We start from the raw sequence: 15067 nt of genomic DNA on the forward strand, positions 1-15067 counted from the left end.
CAAATCCTCTGTAGACATTTTCCCCTGAAATTGTAATTGCACAAATCCATAATAATCTATATAAAATTTAACTGTAGTCTCGTTCTCAGTAGCCAAAGAGGAGGTCAACTTCAAAGTATTGAGATAGAACAATTTTTAAATTAAAAAATGAGTAGAACACTGCATAAAACAGGCAGTCATTTGCGTATAAAGGAGCCCTTGTGGCTCCGTGGTTAAGCACTTGGCTGCTAACCAAAAGGTTGATGGGTCAAACCCGCCTGTTGCACGGAAGCAAAGGGTTTCATGGCAGTCTGCTTCTTAAGGATTCTCACTGCCATCAAGTGGACACTGACTCATAGTGACCCTACAGGATAGGGCAGAACTTTCCCAGGGATTCCCAAGGCTGTCACTGTTAACAGGAGTAGAAAGCCCTGTCTTTCTCCCATGGAGTGGCTGGTGGCTTGGAACTGCAGCAGATCTTGTGGATCGCAACCCAATAGGTAACCATGACGCCCTCACCTTAGAAAGTCTACTGTAAGGCAGCTCTACTCTGTCCTACAGTCGAAATCAACTCAACAGCAATGGGTTTTTATAAAAAGGAGGAATACACTCACACATAAAGTATATATAAAATATCAAGAAAGATATATGATGAAGATGCCGGTAATAGGAGATTAAGTCAAAAATAGAAGGTTTATTTAACATGGTATAGTTAATGTATACTTTGATGTTACTTATTCTACCATGTGCACATATCTTTTAGAAATGAAAGCTTAACTTTTAATTATAAGAATGGGTACAATTATAGGCTGTACAATAATTATATCTAATGTGTTCTTAATACTCAAAGGCAGAGAATTATAAATTCAATCATCTAATGTAAATTAGTAAATTTTCATTCCCCATGTGAAAATAAGAAATGGCTCATTATTTCACAGTTCTGGTAATAATATGACATGGAAAGATACTCTGTTAAGCTCAATAAGTAGAAATGTTAGTTGAAGTTTAATTCTAATTGAATCCTATTCATACAAAGACAAAGCCTTTCTTTTGGCCCCAGCATTCAACACTATCACATCAGCTGTTCTGTATCATCCAAGCACATGTATTCACTCAAGCACATTCAACAGGACACCCCAGATCACTAACTTCCTCCAGATTCCGAAACACCCTTCCTCTCACCACAGCAAGGTAACAAGCTCTGGTTTCTGTAAGAGGCTATTGAAGCCCCTGAAAGCCAGCTAGCATTAGAGATAGCAAAACATCTGATCTACAGTCACCGAGTGTACCTAGAAATGGGAAGTAAAAGGAAGCTTGCCATTTTTGAAAAATCATTTTTATTGTGTTATTTTTCCTCACTCTGATATGTGCACAAATGCTTTATATTGTTTCACCATTCAAGTATAATCAAACTGAAATCTGGTAGAATTAGTCACTTTTCAGGACAAAAAAAAATTGATGGAAATAGAGCAATGGTACTAAGACCCACTACACACTCAGTTTTTTGCATGTACTACCATATTGATTTTCAAACCAATTTGGGAGAAAAAATCATATTTTATCAGAACTGAGAATGAGGTGTGCCAAATGCTTAAGTTACTTAGACATTCTTCTTACAAAATACTGCATTTTAATCCATAGGTTTATCCCATAAACAGTTTGCATATTGAGCTTACTGTATTGGAACCTAATACGAACATGCAGATGAAAATAATGTACCAAGTAAGTATTGCTATGTGATAAACTAAAGCACATCATTGCCAATGCGCTCATAATGTAAAGCAGGGGCCAGGAAACCTTTTTCTATAAAGAATCAGAAAAGCAATATTTTAGATTTGTTTGGTAATACTCAACTGTTGGCATCATAGTAGAACAGAATCAAAGATAACACCCAAATGCATGGGAATTGTTGGGTTCCAATAAAACTTTATTTACAAATCAAGCAAAGGGCAAAATTTGGCACATGATCCATAGTTTGTCAACCTTTGATGTGGTCTGTAGCACAAATGAAACTCAAATAAAGACATTTATTAAGAATTTTCTATTTAAATGATATTTTGAGGTAGTGTAGAATATATAAAATAAAAATATTGTCCATAACTTCAGGGTGCTTAAAGCCTGAGACCAAAGCAAGTACATGTATAACACAAAACAGAAAGAAAGGAAAATCAAATGTGTAGAAAAAGTTGCAGTCCACTTTTCAAAGAGAAAGACTTTTGAGATCAGTCTTAAAGAAAACAGGGATTCATAAAGATATAAATTATGGAGGCATGAAGAAGTAGGTATTCTGGGCAAAAGAGAATAGAATTTGCCAAGACCATAAGGGAAACTCTAATTAGGTGGTAAAGAGAAATTACTTGGCATGGCTTTTCTATCCAGTCTTTGTAATGCCTGATTTGTACAGTCAGGTGTGTGAACTCTAACAGAGGGGACTGGTCAGTTTTGCAGGGCTCCTGCGTATAAAAGAAGCCATTTAAGTAGGAATCTCACCAGCACCAGAAAGAAGAACCAGAAGTGAAGCTGTATCCGAGATCCCCGAGTGCAGAGGTGGCAAAGAAGCAGTGCCCAGACCATGATTAGAAGGCAGTGCTGAGACCTAACACAGGGGTTGGGCTTCCCTGCCCACAGAATGAGTGCCTTTACACAGGAGCCTGGCACTACAGGAGCTTTGTAACACCCAACCCTTATGAAAAAGGGGCTATGTGGCAGAGAGGCAGCGAACCTGAAGGAGACAGGCCTGCTGAGAAGAGACACTGTATACTCAAGAACTGTGTCCTTAACGTTTCGTAATAGGATTGCAATTTAACCTGGTCATCAAAGGCATCTAGAGAAACAGAATCTGGGGGAATAAACAGAGCAGGCAATGCAGGAAGCAGAGCACAGTCAGAACATAGCAGTCAAAGCCAACAGTGTCAAGATGGCAATAACAAAACGAAATCCATTGTCACAGAGTCGATTCTGACACAGTCACCTGAGAGACCAGGTAGAACTACTACCTCACTGGACTTCCAAGCCTGGCTCAGTTTTCTCCCATGAGGTGACTGGTGGGCTCGAATCACGGATCCTCCATTGGCAGCTACACGCATACACTGGATCACCTACGTTCCTCAAGTCTGGGGAATCCAATCCAATGTACATTTTAAAACCCAGTTCCAATATTGAAGTTCTATAAAACTATTTTAGACATGCTGCTGTTGCTGTTGGCTTCCATCACATCGGCCCCATTCAAGGCAACTCCATGAAAAGTCAAACAAGCACTGGCATAGTTCTGTATCATCCCCACAGCTGGTTTCTGATCAGACCGCTGCGATTCACAGGGGTTTCAGAAACGGGTCACCAGGCCTTCCTTCCTAGTCGACGTAAGTCTGGATGCTCCACTGAAACCTGTCAGCATCACAGAAACACACATGCCTCCAACGTCACAGGAGGCGTGCTGCCCAGAAACGAACCTGGTCTCCAGCGTGAAGGGTAAGGAGAATTCTACCACGGAGCCACTGATGTCTGCTGTAGTCCAACTCTCAGCTCCTCGGTATGCGGTCGCCAAACAGCAATTAAAACGTGCAAACTACTGATTTTGTATTTTGTAAATATTTACTAAAAATATATATTAGGTAGGTTCATATATATGGACTGAAAATGAGATTCGAATATGTTTCACGATGAAAATTACTTCCATAATAAACACACTATGTTAATAGCTACTGGAATAAGCTGTGAAAATAAAGAAATTCATTACTAATGGAGGTAACCATTGGACAAGTGGAGAGAACAATAGAACTCAAGACCCAGATTCCACATATAATTATCTATCCTTGAATAAATCTATAGATTAAGGAAATATATAATTTTAATGAAAATATAAATAACCATCTAATGTCAACTAATAAGGAGTGACACTATACCAGTGTTTAAAGTGCCACTCTATAAATGAGGCACGAAAGACCTGTCTTATTCTGTGACTCCCCAAGAATGAAGGAAAATTTCTACTCTTATTTTTTTAAATCACTTTACTGGGGACTCTTACAGCTCTTATCACAATCCATCCATCCATCCATTGTATCAAGCACATTTATACATATGTTGCCATCATCATTTTCAAAAAATTTTCTTTCTACTTGAGCCTTTGGTATCAGTTCAATTTTTCTCCCCCTCCCTCATGAGCCCTTCATAATTTATAAATCATGATTTCTTTCATGTCTAGACTACTTTTGTAGGCTTCCAGATCGCTTCAGTGGATTCGTTCTTTTCATTTGCACAGAAAGAAGTAATCATAAAGGCAAAGTCTCTTCACAAAACTATTATTTGGCAGAGTCAAAGTCTGAACTTGGCCCCCAACTACTACAGAAACCCTGTCGCACAGGCGACAGCAGAGGTCACATTAAGTCAGTCTAATGTTGCTGTTGCTGCTGTTAGGTGCCATCACAGTGATGTCAACCGACAGCAAACGCGCGTGCACACAGAAGGAAACCCTGTCTGGTCCTGCACCAGCCTCACAGCTGTCCCTGTGGCTCAGCGGTCACTGTGTCCGTCCGTCCGTCTCCTTGAGGGACTTCCTCGCTTTGGCTGCCCCTCTTCTTTACCAAGCACGACATCCTTCTCCAGCGCCTGGTCTCTCCTGGCAACATCTCTGAAGTAAGTCAAAGTCTCACCATCCTTGCCTGTAAGGAGCACTCAGGTGGCTGTACTTCTTCCAAGACAGATATTTTCCCTTTTGGCAGTCTATGGTGCCTCCAATATTCTTCACCAGCACCACAACTCAAACACTGATTTTTCTTGTCTGATTTTATCATTATTATGATGCTGATTGACTAAGCTATACTGTAGATATAAATTCTGTTTCTTAACAATTCAGTGGTAAAAATAAGACGTTAATATCTCATTGCCATCAAGTCCATTCTGACTCACAGTGACCCTACAGGACGCACTAGAACTGCCCTTGGAAACCCCGTGGGTTCCAAGACCGTAATGCTTTACAGAGCAGAAAGCTTCATCTTCCACCCAAGACATTAATATAAAAGGAGCTAATTTTTAAACAATGCAATGAATTGAATGGGATTTTTAAATCTGTAGTTGGGGTACAATAAGCCCTCAGCTGCCGTCAAAAAGGCTGACAGTCCGCACAGAGTGGCAGTGCGGGAGAAAGCTTGGCCCTCACTCCCAGGCAGTCACAGACTAGAGGACCATACGCTGTCACAGGACGTTGGCTCAGTCCTACACAACCACAAGAAGACACTGCACTGGCTAACCTACATCTACTTGCTTCTCTAACTTAGGGCAGATGTCTCTCGGAGCTCACTAGCTAATCCACCTGAATGTTTCCCTTTGAAAGGTTGTGAAACTTCTAAAAGGAATAGTAGTAGTATATTGATTTGAGAGTTTTGGCAGAAGTATTCCAGGAATAAATCATTTCTCTCTCTTGGCTAAAGGTCTGAAGGTCCAATTCCTGCACTGACTTGTGTCATGTGCATCTGAAGGTCCAATCCCTGCACTGACGTGTGTCATGCGCATCTGAAGGTCCAATTCCTGCACTGACGTGTGTCATGCGCATCTGAAGGTCCAATCCCTGCACTGACGTGTGTCATGCGCATCTGAAGGTCCAATTCCTGCACTGACTTGTGTCATGCGCATCTGAAGGTCCAATTCCTGCACTGACTTGTGTCATGCGCATCTGAAGGTCCAATTCCTGCACTGACGTGTGTCATGCGCATCTGAAGGTCCAATTCCTGCACTGACTTGTGTCATGCACATCTGAAGGTCCAATTCCTGCACTGACTTGTGTCATGCGCATCTGAAGGTCCAATTCCTGCACTGACTTGTGTCATGCACATCTGAAGGTCCAATTCCTGCACTGACGTGTGTCATGTGCATCTGAAGGTCCAATTCCTGCACTGACGTGTGTCATGCGCATGACACACACTCTAAACCTTTGGTGTGCCTCAGCTCTTTCCTCCTCCCTTTGTTCTGATTCTATTCAGTTATATCCACTTTCTGAAAAGGAACGGAAAGACTCGAACTTTCACTAAGAAAATACGTCGGAGGGATACATAGAATAGGGGTATTTATAATATCTTGATAAATTTAGGAATCCGACTCTCCTAATCGAAATATTAAAACTGACAGCTGATAAAAAAATGGGTTTTTTGTTGTTGTTTTTTGTTTTTTTTTCATCGTTTTATTGGGGGTTCATACAACTCTTATCACAATCCATAACTACATCAATTGTGTAAAGCACATTTGTACATTCACTACCCTCATCATTCTCAAAACATTTGCTCTCCACTTAAACCACTGGCATCAGCTCCTTTTTACCCTCTCCCTCCCCAGATAAAAACTGGTTTGATGACAGACACGAGAGTCTTGTGACAGGCTAGACAGTAAGCACTTCTGTGGTAACCTGGCCAAAGGTGTTTAAACAGAATCTTGCCACAAAGGAAAAAAGGGAGCGGGGTAGGGATAAAATAAACAGATAGAATTCTGTAAAATTAATGACTGGTATTCTGATAGTGTAGTGGTTACGAGTGGGCTGCTAACCTCAAAGTCAGCGGTTCGAAATCACCAGCCACTCTATGGGAGAAAGACTAGGCTTTCTACTCCCATAGAACATTACAGTCAAGACATGAAAAACAAAATGTATGAATTATCAAGGGTTCACGAGGGAGGGAGGAACTGAGCTGATACCAAGGGCTAAAATAGAAAGAAAATATTTTGAAAATGATGATGGTGACATATGTACAAAGATGCTTGATAAAATGGATGGATGGATGGATGGATATAAGAACTATAAAAAACCCCAATAAAATTATTTTTTTAAAATTATTCTCAGAAACCACAAGGGTAATTCGGCCCTATCCTATGGGGTGGCTAAAAGTCATAATCAATCTGATGGCAGTGAATTTGGCTTTTTAAAATTTATTCTTAAGAAATATCAAGGTCATGAAAAGTGAAAGACTGAAATGGAAACTGCTTTATATTAAAGAAAGCTAGAGAGACATAACAAATCATGTATTTCTGGAGTAGGTCTTGGCCGAGGGGTGAAATGTTTTTGCTTGCTTTCTTTTGTACTAAAAAATCTTAGTAGGAAAATTTAGAAACAATTTGTAAAATTAACTAACAGTAGTACTGTATCAATGACAATTTCCTGATTTGAAACATTGTCTTGTGATAAGGTCGGAGTGGCAATGAGTTTCTGTGGTTTTGTATGGTTATGTACATATGCATATTTTAAGCATAAGCATACATTAAATATTTAAGGTAAAAGTGCATTATGTCTGCACCTTACTCTTACATTGTTTAGGGGAAAAACAATGTGTTATCTATATACTCCACAGACATACACAGAGAAGAGGGTAAGAAAAAGTGTTCATATAGTGTTACTAGGTTTCTAAATCATACACGCAAGGGTTTATTCCAACAGAATGTGTTTAAGCAGATCTCTCTGCTCTGGGGATGGCTCCTGACAAGTTGTCTCCACAGTGCACATCCTGGTCTCGTTAGATATGTCTTCCAGGAAAACAAGGTCCAAGCTATTAATGGCTTCCAAGGGGATCTGATGGGCCAGTTTAACTCAGTACAGCGAGGTCAGCTCAGAGTCATTGAGACTCTTTTCAGGTTCCAAGTGGGTAAACTTGATGGGTGTTCTTGAAAGGCCAAAAGAACTCAAAGGGCCTTATTATAAATAAGTTTCAAGAAAATTTAAAACTACCTTGGTAAGAAAAAAGATCCAGAAAATTGCACCAAGGTACGTTTTTCCACCATGACATACTCACTCTTCAAAATGAGAATGTTTCCCTCATCCGCCCTTCAGCCCACATCGTGTCCCTTCAAATGTTTTTCGCTCACCAAACTGAAAGGACATTTAAAATGAGCACAATCTGAGTCCTGGGAGGATGCCAAAATGGCCACTTTTGACACAGTAGAAATCAAAAGACAAGGATTTCTCTTCAAGGATGGATTATGTGACACTGTGCCCTGTAACAATAACAGGCAGCTCACTGCCCGGTCAGAAATGGAAACATTTTTAAATTGCAGCCTGAAACAGGTGTAGCCCAGCCCAGAATGTTTACGCTCCAAGAAGCAGCCTAGCCTACCTACAGTATGGGTTGGCAGACCACTGGGGACAAACTGATCTTAAATGTAGAACTTACTTTGTTAGACTTAAAAACTGTTTTGTTTCACTTTTCTGAGAATGCTTTGCCTGTTTCACACAAGAACTTGCCTTCCCCCTCCCCTTGTTTGGCAAGACGCCCCACAAGGATGTATAATAACTTTCCTTTGAAGCTGTTCGGGGCTCTTGCCTTATAGACTGAGCCTGCCTCAGTTGCTGGTGAGGGCCCAGATTCGAATCTGTCTGAATAAAGCTTTACTGTTTCCATCTCTGTTTCAGTGAGTGGTCTGGGTGAGGGTCTCGCTCGCTAACAGATTAAAGAAATGGAAACAACAGCTTCAGCAGTGTAGACACCTGGATAGAGGATGAGTCAAGAAACAACAGCTTCTCATTTTGGTATAAACCAAAACTCTCACTGCTTTTGAGCCAATTCTGACTCATAGTGGCCCTTCAGGGTGGGGCAGAACTGCCTCTTTGGGGTTTTAAGTTAGGCTGGGTTCTCTACAGAAACAAAACCAGTAAGACTCATGTGTGTTATATAGAGATATAGTTACACCAAGAAATGGCTTACAGGGTGTAGAAACAGGTTAGTCCAGTCTGGTTCAAGTCCGACTTCTCCTAACCCGTGGAAGTTGATGAACAGGAAGCAACAGGACGAGGGAACTAGACCAGGATAATGAGGCAGAGACAGCAGGGGGCACAGGCTAGGGGATGCAGAGGGCCAACGGTGGCCGAATGAACCCACCGTCCCTAGTGTTCTGACAGCTCCTGAATTGGCAGGCGAGGCAACCGGAGACGGAAGAATCAGCTCCAGCTCCGGCAGAAGGTGAAGGGTCAAAGAGGGCGTGACTCTTCCTTGGTCTCTCCCTCTTACACAAAAGGCTTACTCAAGGAGTTGTCCTCAGGCTGTGACTTGGTAGATAGGTTTGACTCCACCCCTAGCCAAGAGCGTCTAACTGGCATAATCCTGAACCATGGCAATTTCTGAAGATGGGAATCTTTAAAGGAGCAGAAAGTCCATATTTGTTTCTTGGAGTGGCCAGTGGGTCCAAGCTGCTGGCCTTGGGGCTGAGTGAGTTGTAACCCACGACGTCACCAGAACTCCTTTAACATTTTGATAGTTCTGTTTCTTAAAGGGTTTTGTGACTTTGTAGCAATACTTTCTTTTACGCTTTGTGTGCGAGAGAGAAAGAGACAGACAGAGACCACTAGAGGCAGAGACGATGCCCTCGGTCCCATGTAAAGTTGTACATTACACATTTTGACCCAGGAATTTACTGCCCTTGTGATAGGAGATGTTGTGAAAGGGTGTTGGGCTATATACCTCACATATTGCCCATAATTAACCTGTACTTTTCTTCCTGAGAGACTGTCTCTTTTTAACCCTTTTCCTCCCAGGAAGTCATCACAGCGAGCGAGTATTGGTTATGACCAGATGTGGTCCCCCAAACATGCTGGGAAAGAAGAGTCAAACCTTTGGGTCCCCCTTGAACAAAAATATTTTGGTCAGGGAACCTCTGGACACTTATCACCATACCAACTTGGAAGACATCTAAAGTTGAGAGGTCTGATAAGCCATATACTAGAAAGAACCATAACCATACTTTAATGCATAATCCCCATATTTACTGGTGTACACGTATAAAACTGTAAATCCCTTTTTCCCCAGGAGCTTACCTTGGCAACTTGCTCCTTGCTTGATCAACCAGAGTAGCCTTTCTTTCCCCTTTGACCTTCAGCCAGTCTCTGTCTTTGTTTCACACCAGTCCTGAGCAACACCTGTGTTGGTAAATGTATGTACGTACATATGTATGCATGCATGCATGTAACATTGCAACAATTTCTACGCTCTCTAGGGCCACCTTTCTGTGGAATGGGTACAAACGTGGCTCTCTTCCGGTCGGTCGGCCATAAAGCTGTCTTCCTACTTTCCCAGCAGAGACTAGTGAGTTCAGTGTTTCATCAGCTTGTTAAAAGCATTTCCATTGGTAGTCTGTCAATTCCTGGGGTCTTGTTTTTCCCTAATGCCTCATTGCAGCTTGGCCTTCTTTCTTTAGCACAATCAGTTATCGATCATACGCTATTTCATGAAATGGTTGAATTTCATTATGATACTTTGGTTCTCTACCTTCCTAATGCAACGACCCTTCAATACAGTTCCTCATGTTGTGGTGACCCCCAACCATAACATTATTTTCATTGCTAATTCATAACTGTCATTTTGCTACTGTTGTGAATCAGGCGAACCCTGGGGAAGGGTCGTTAGACACCCCCAAAGGGGTCACGACCCACAGGTTGAGAACTGCTGCATTAAGCTGTCTTCTCAAGCTGCCCTTTGAAATTTCTGTTCAGTAAATTGACTTCATCTGTGGGGGAAAAGCTGTTTTCTCCTTTGGCAAACAGGACTACCACCTTCCACGGTTCGTGGCCCGTGGGAGACTGCTGATGGCTCGGCCATGGGAGGTGATGGAGAATGGCTGGCCTGTCTCTCCGCCTGAGATAAACCTACACTTGCCTCTGTTCCCTGACTAAAGCTGCAGAGGCAGCAGTCTGCAAACTTATCAGTTACTTCATGTTCCCAACCTCTTCCTCCCCTCAAATCTACGAATAACTTTGCTGGTGTGTTAATGCTTCTTTGTAAACCTTCAAATTATGAACTGTCCCTTGATGTACTCCTGTCATGTGTTTCAGGCTGCATACAAGGAATGTATTTAAGCCTGCCCCTAATAAAGTTCAGGATCCCGGAGTGTCTATACTGCAGGGACCCCCCGCGCCCTACCTTTGGCTATCCCTTTTATATAGAAATTTGTTCCTGCAGATCATACCTTCTTGAACACATATGTAATGCAAGATCAGAGCTGGTCTCTGCAGGATCACATATTCATCATTAATTCCATGTGCCTTAGCTACTCTGTGATTAAATGCCAGTTTCAAAGGTTCTCCCGACATCCACTTTGGTCTTTTTCTTTTTGTTCTTTCCAATGATCTTTCGTTTTCTTCATGTATTACTCTTTAAATCTTACTTGCCTGTAATAATATTAAGTTTACTTGAATCATTAATATCACATCCAAGTAAATTTTTTCTGACAATCATTCAGCAAAGGTTGCAGCAGTGCATCAGCAAGGACCTGACAGAAATTACCAGATTCTTTTCTCAATGTTCAATTCCTCTTGTATATAAACCTCTCCCCTATATACAAAAAAAAGAAATTACCAGATTCAGAAGAGGACATGGCACAAGGGATATCAATGCTGAAATGAAATGGATCTTGGCTGAAAGCAGAAAGATGTTCACTTGTGTTTTAGTGGTTATGCAAAGGCGGTTTACTGCATGGGTTATAACCAACCGTGGGTAGCATTGAGAAGAATGAGAATCCCAGAAACCACACTGTGATCGTGGGGACCCTGTCCACAGATACAGAGGCAGTTGTTCAGACAGAACAAGGGAATCCTGCCTGGTTTATAATCAGGAAAGGTGGGTCGGGATTGTATCCTCTCACCATACTTATTCAATCTGTATGTTGAGCAAATCATCAGAGACAATGGATTATATATAGAATATGGCATCAGGATTAGAGGAAGGCTTATTAACAAACAACCTGCAATATGCAGATGACACAACCTTGCTTGCTGAAGTGAGGACAGAAGCAATTGCGGAGAAGATCAATATGGATCACAACTCAATGTAAAAAAGACCAAAATCCTCGACAGAACCAACAGGTAACATCATAATAAATGATAAAAAGACTGAAGGTGTCAAGAATTTCATCTTGCTTGGATCCATAATCAATGCTCATGGAAGCAGTAGCCAAGAAATCAAATAGCACATTGCATTAGGCAAATTTGCTGCACAAAACCTCTTTAAAGTGTTAAAAAGGATATTTGAAGACTAAAGGGTACCTGACCAAAGCCATGGTCTGTTCAATTGCCTCAGATGCATATGAAAGCTGGACATGAAGACGAAATGACAGACTTGAAGTAGGGTGCTGACGACGATGGTGAAAGTACCATAAACAGACAAAAGAACCAGTCTGTCTGTCTTGGAAGAAGTACAAGCTGAGATGCTCCTTAGAAGCAAGGAGCGTATAGACTTGGTCTCACATCCTTTGTACATGATATCAGGAAAGACCAGTCACTTGAGAAGGGCTTTAAGTTTGGCAAAGCAGAGGGAGAGTGAAACAGAGGAAGACCTTGGACAAGATAGAATGAATGGCACAGTGGCTGCAACAATGGGCTCAAATATAAGAACAATTATAAGGATGGCCCGGGACCAGGCAGTGTTTCCTTCTGTTGAACAAAGGGTCGCTATGGGTCTAAACAGACTCAATGGTACTTAACAACACATACACACATATATATGAACCATATATATGAAACTATATATATGAAACTATATATATATATATGACAAACAGATCAAGGAAAAGAAACTAATTTGTAGAATATTAACATCTGGAGAATTTAAATCAAATATATATGGGAGTTTTGTAACTATTTTTGAACTTATATATCTCTGAAATTACTTTTTAATGTTCTGCAAAAGCCGACTATGAAATATTCTACAAGCTTGCCATCACCTCCCTCCCCCTGCTAGGTACAAAGAGCCCCAGTGGAGCCGTTGGTGAGATAGGGGCCGTTGACTGGAAAGCTAGCAGTTTGAACCCACTGGCTGTGCCTCCGGAGAAAGACGAGACTTTCTGTTCCTGTCAAGATTGACTGCAGAGCCTCCTCAACGATCTGGGGGCTACAGAAGCAGATGTCTACATGTTATCCTGAATGATGGGGAGTCCGGCCAGCACAGAGAGCGCGCAGTGGTCTGATAACCAAAAGGACCTGTATTTAGAAACCACTGACTAGCGGTTCCTGGTGGGAAGGATGAGGCTTTCTACTCCCATAAAAGTTAGTTTTGGAAACCCACAGGGGCAATTCTACCTTCCTATGAGGTTGTTATGGGTCAGAATTGACTCGATGGCAGTAAGTTAGTTTTTCTTTTTTTTAATAAGCCATAGGATATAATGTTTAATAGTTGTAGGTCAGGGCAGTGTTGAGTAATTTCATTTATTTATTTACAGAAAAGGGGTGGTAAGCTAAATAAGTTAGGAAACTTTTCTCTGCCAAGGGCCATTTGGATTTATATCATTCTGGGGTCATACAAAATTATCAGCTTTAGAATTCACCTGCAATATTTGGTCAAACATTTAATGAGCTCACTCCTAAAGTGGTGGCTGGAATTGTCTTCTCATTGATGAGGTGTGTGAGATTAGCTAGGGTGTTGAAGACTGGGCCGTACACAAACCACAGGCTGGCCGTTCCCTGCCCTGCTGTGTAAGGTCACAGTGAGGCGGAATCAACTCTGTGGCAGTGGGCGTGGGTTATACTCCCTTACCTGTGGGAGCACCAGGGACACAGTGGATTACTTCTTGGGATCTAACCACAGTTCCAACCCACCAGCGCCCAGAGGGAGAGAGAGAAGGCTTTCTATTCCTATAAAGAGTTGGTCTCGGAAACCCAAAAGGGCAGTCTAGCTTGACACGGAGGGTCACCACAAGGCAGGACCAACTCAAAGGCAGTGCATTTGGTTTTGAGTGGAGTTCAAAGACCTGAACTATTGGTTTTAATTACCATCTTATGCAACAAATGAAATTTTTAAATTCTATATCTCTTTCTGTGCATTCTTTACGCCCCAGCCTCAAGAAAAGAGTATTAGGCTGTTTGGACCACATCGATCAGCGGTTCTCAACCTGTGGGTCGCCCTTTCACACGGGCCGCCCAATTCATCACAGGAGCAAAATTACAGTTATGAAGTAGCGACGAAAATAATTTTATGGCTGGGGTCAACACCACATGAGGAATGGTATTAAATGGGCCGTGGCGTGAGGAAGGCTGAGAACCATAGCGAACAAGCAAATTAAACATGCTCTATCTAAAAGTCCTCCCGCAGACTTGTGAAATAGGAGGAAGCAAAGCATAGACTAATTCTTCTCTATGTTTTCATGACAGTACCGGGCATTCACATTCACCATGTGTCTTCCCTACGGTAACTTTCAAACGACCGCTCTGTAGAAACTACTGAAGCATCTAATTTACAAAGCAATGCAGTAATTCGCAATATCTGAAACCAGAAACAAAAATTTTAAAGGTTTATGTTAGTACCTAACACTTCACATACTTTCTTTTATAGGCGTTAACTTTGTTCTGCTCACCACTGAAATCTGAGTATATAAAAAAGGAGGAGAAAAGGAAATAAATGCTATCTTAGTCTAGACTGAGTAGGAAGCACTGCATGTCTAATGTGACCCCAGGAACCTCTAGGTATCCCGTATTAAAAGTATTATGAAAGGCACGTTTGTTTCCAAAATACTCTTCATGTTGCGAGAGAAGTGCTGGTGGTGTGACGGGTTAAGCGTTTGGGTTGCTCTGCAAGCCCTCGATGGTCTACAGGAGAAAGATGAGGCAGTCTGCTGTCATGGATCTACAGCCTGGGACCCCCTGCAGAGCAGCTCTACTGCTCCCCAGTGTGCTGGAACCCACATTCTGAGCACCCTGGTTTGCAAAGGGCCCGATGGCAACGTCAGCCCCGAATCCAGGTGCAGAGTCCCCGCATGGATTGAGCCTCCACCAAACTCCTTCTGATCATTAAACCAAGTATGCCTTCAGAGCCTGCAGAATGCCTTGGCAAGTAGATTTCCTCCACCCCAATTCAGGCCAGCCCAGGGTGGGGCAGTCTCTCTTAGGGGCTGGCCTGGGTATGTCACATAGTCATGAGTCATGCCTTATCAGTCTCACCCTAAATGCCAGGGTGAGGAAGGCCCTGGACTGGTTTCTTTTCTTTCTTTCTTTCTTTTTTTTTTTAGAGAAGAGCAACTTTATTCAGGGCAGCAAGAACATGGGAGCAGGGTACGTCCAGCCAGGCTGCCCCCAAGATGCCATCTGCCTTCCCACACTCACTCCGGGGCACAGACACAGACAGGGCAGTCCCCTCGC

General features: G+C 42.1%; 1 protein-coding gene across 5 annotated transcripts in view; it reads right to left on the reverse strand.

Moving 5' to 3' along the window:
* CLCN3 (chloride voltage-gated channel 3) overlaps positions 1–15067 on the reverse strand; it is a 97404-nt gene that overhangs the window by 39444 nt on the left and 42893 nt on the right. Inside the window, exon 2 of one of the 5 annotated variants that reach the window (XM_075556884.1) lies at positions 9761–9862. The exons of the other annotated variants lie outside the window; for them this stretch is intronic. The gene's annotated coding sequence lies outside the window, so the exon portion shown is untranslated. The remainder of the gene's footprint in view (positions 1–9760; positions 9863–15067) is intronic. 5 annotated transcript variants of the gene reach the window in all.

Source organism: Tenrec ecaudatus, chromosome 8, assembly GCF_050624435.1.
Source record: "Tenrec ecaudatus isolate mTenEca1 chromosome 8, mTenEca1.hap1, whole genome shotgun sequence".
Classification (NCBI taxonomy): domain Eukaryota; kingdom Metazoa; phylum Chordata; class Mammalia; order Afrosoricida; family Tenrecidae; genus Tenrec; species Tenrec ecaudatus.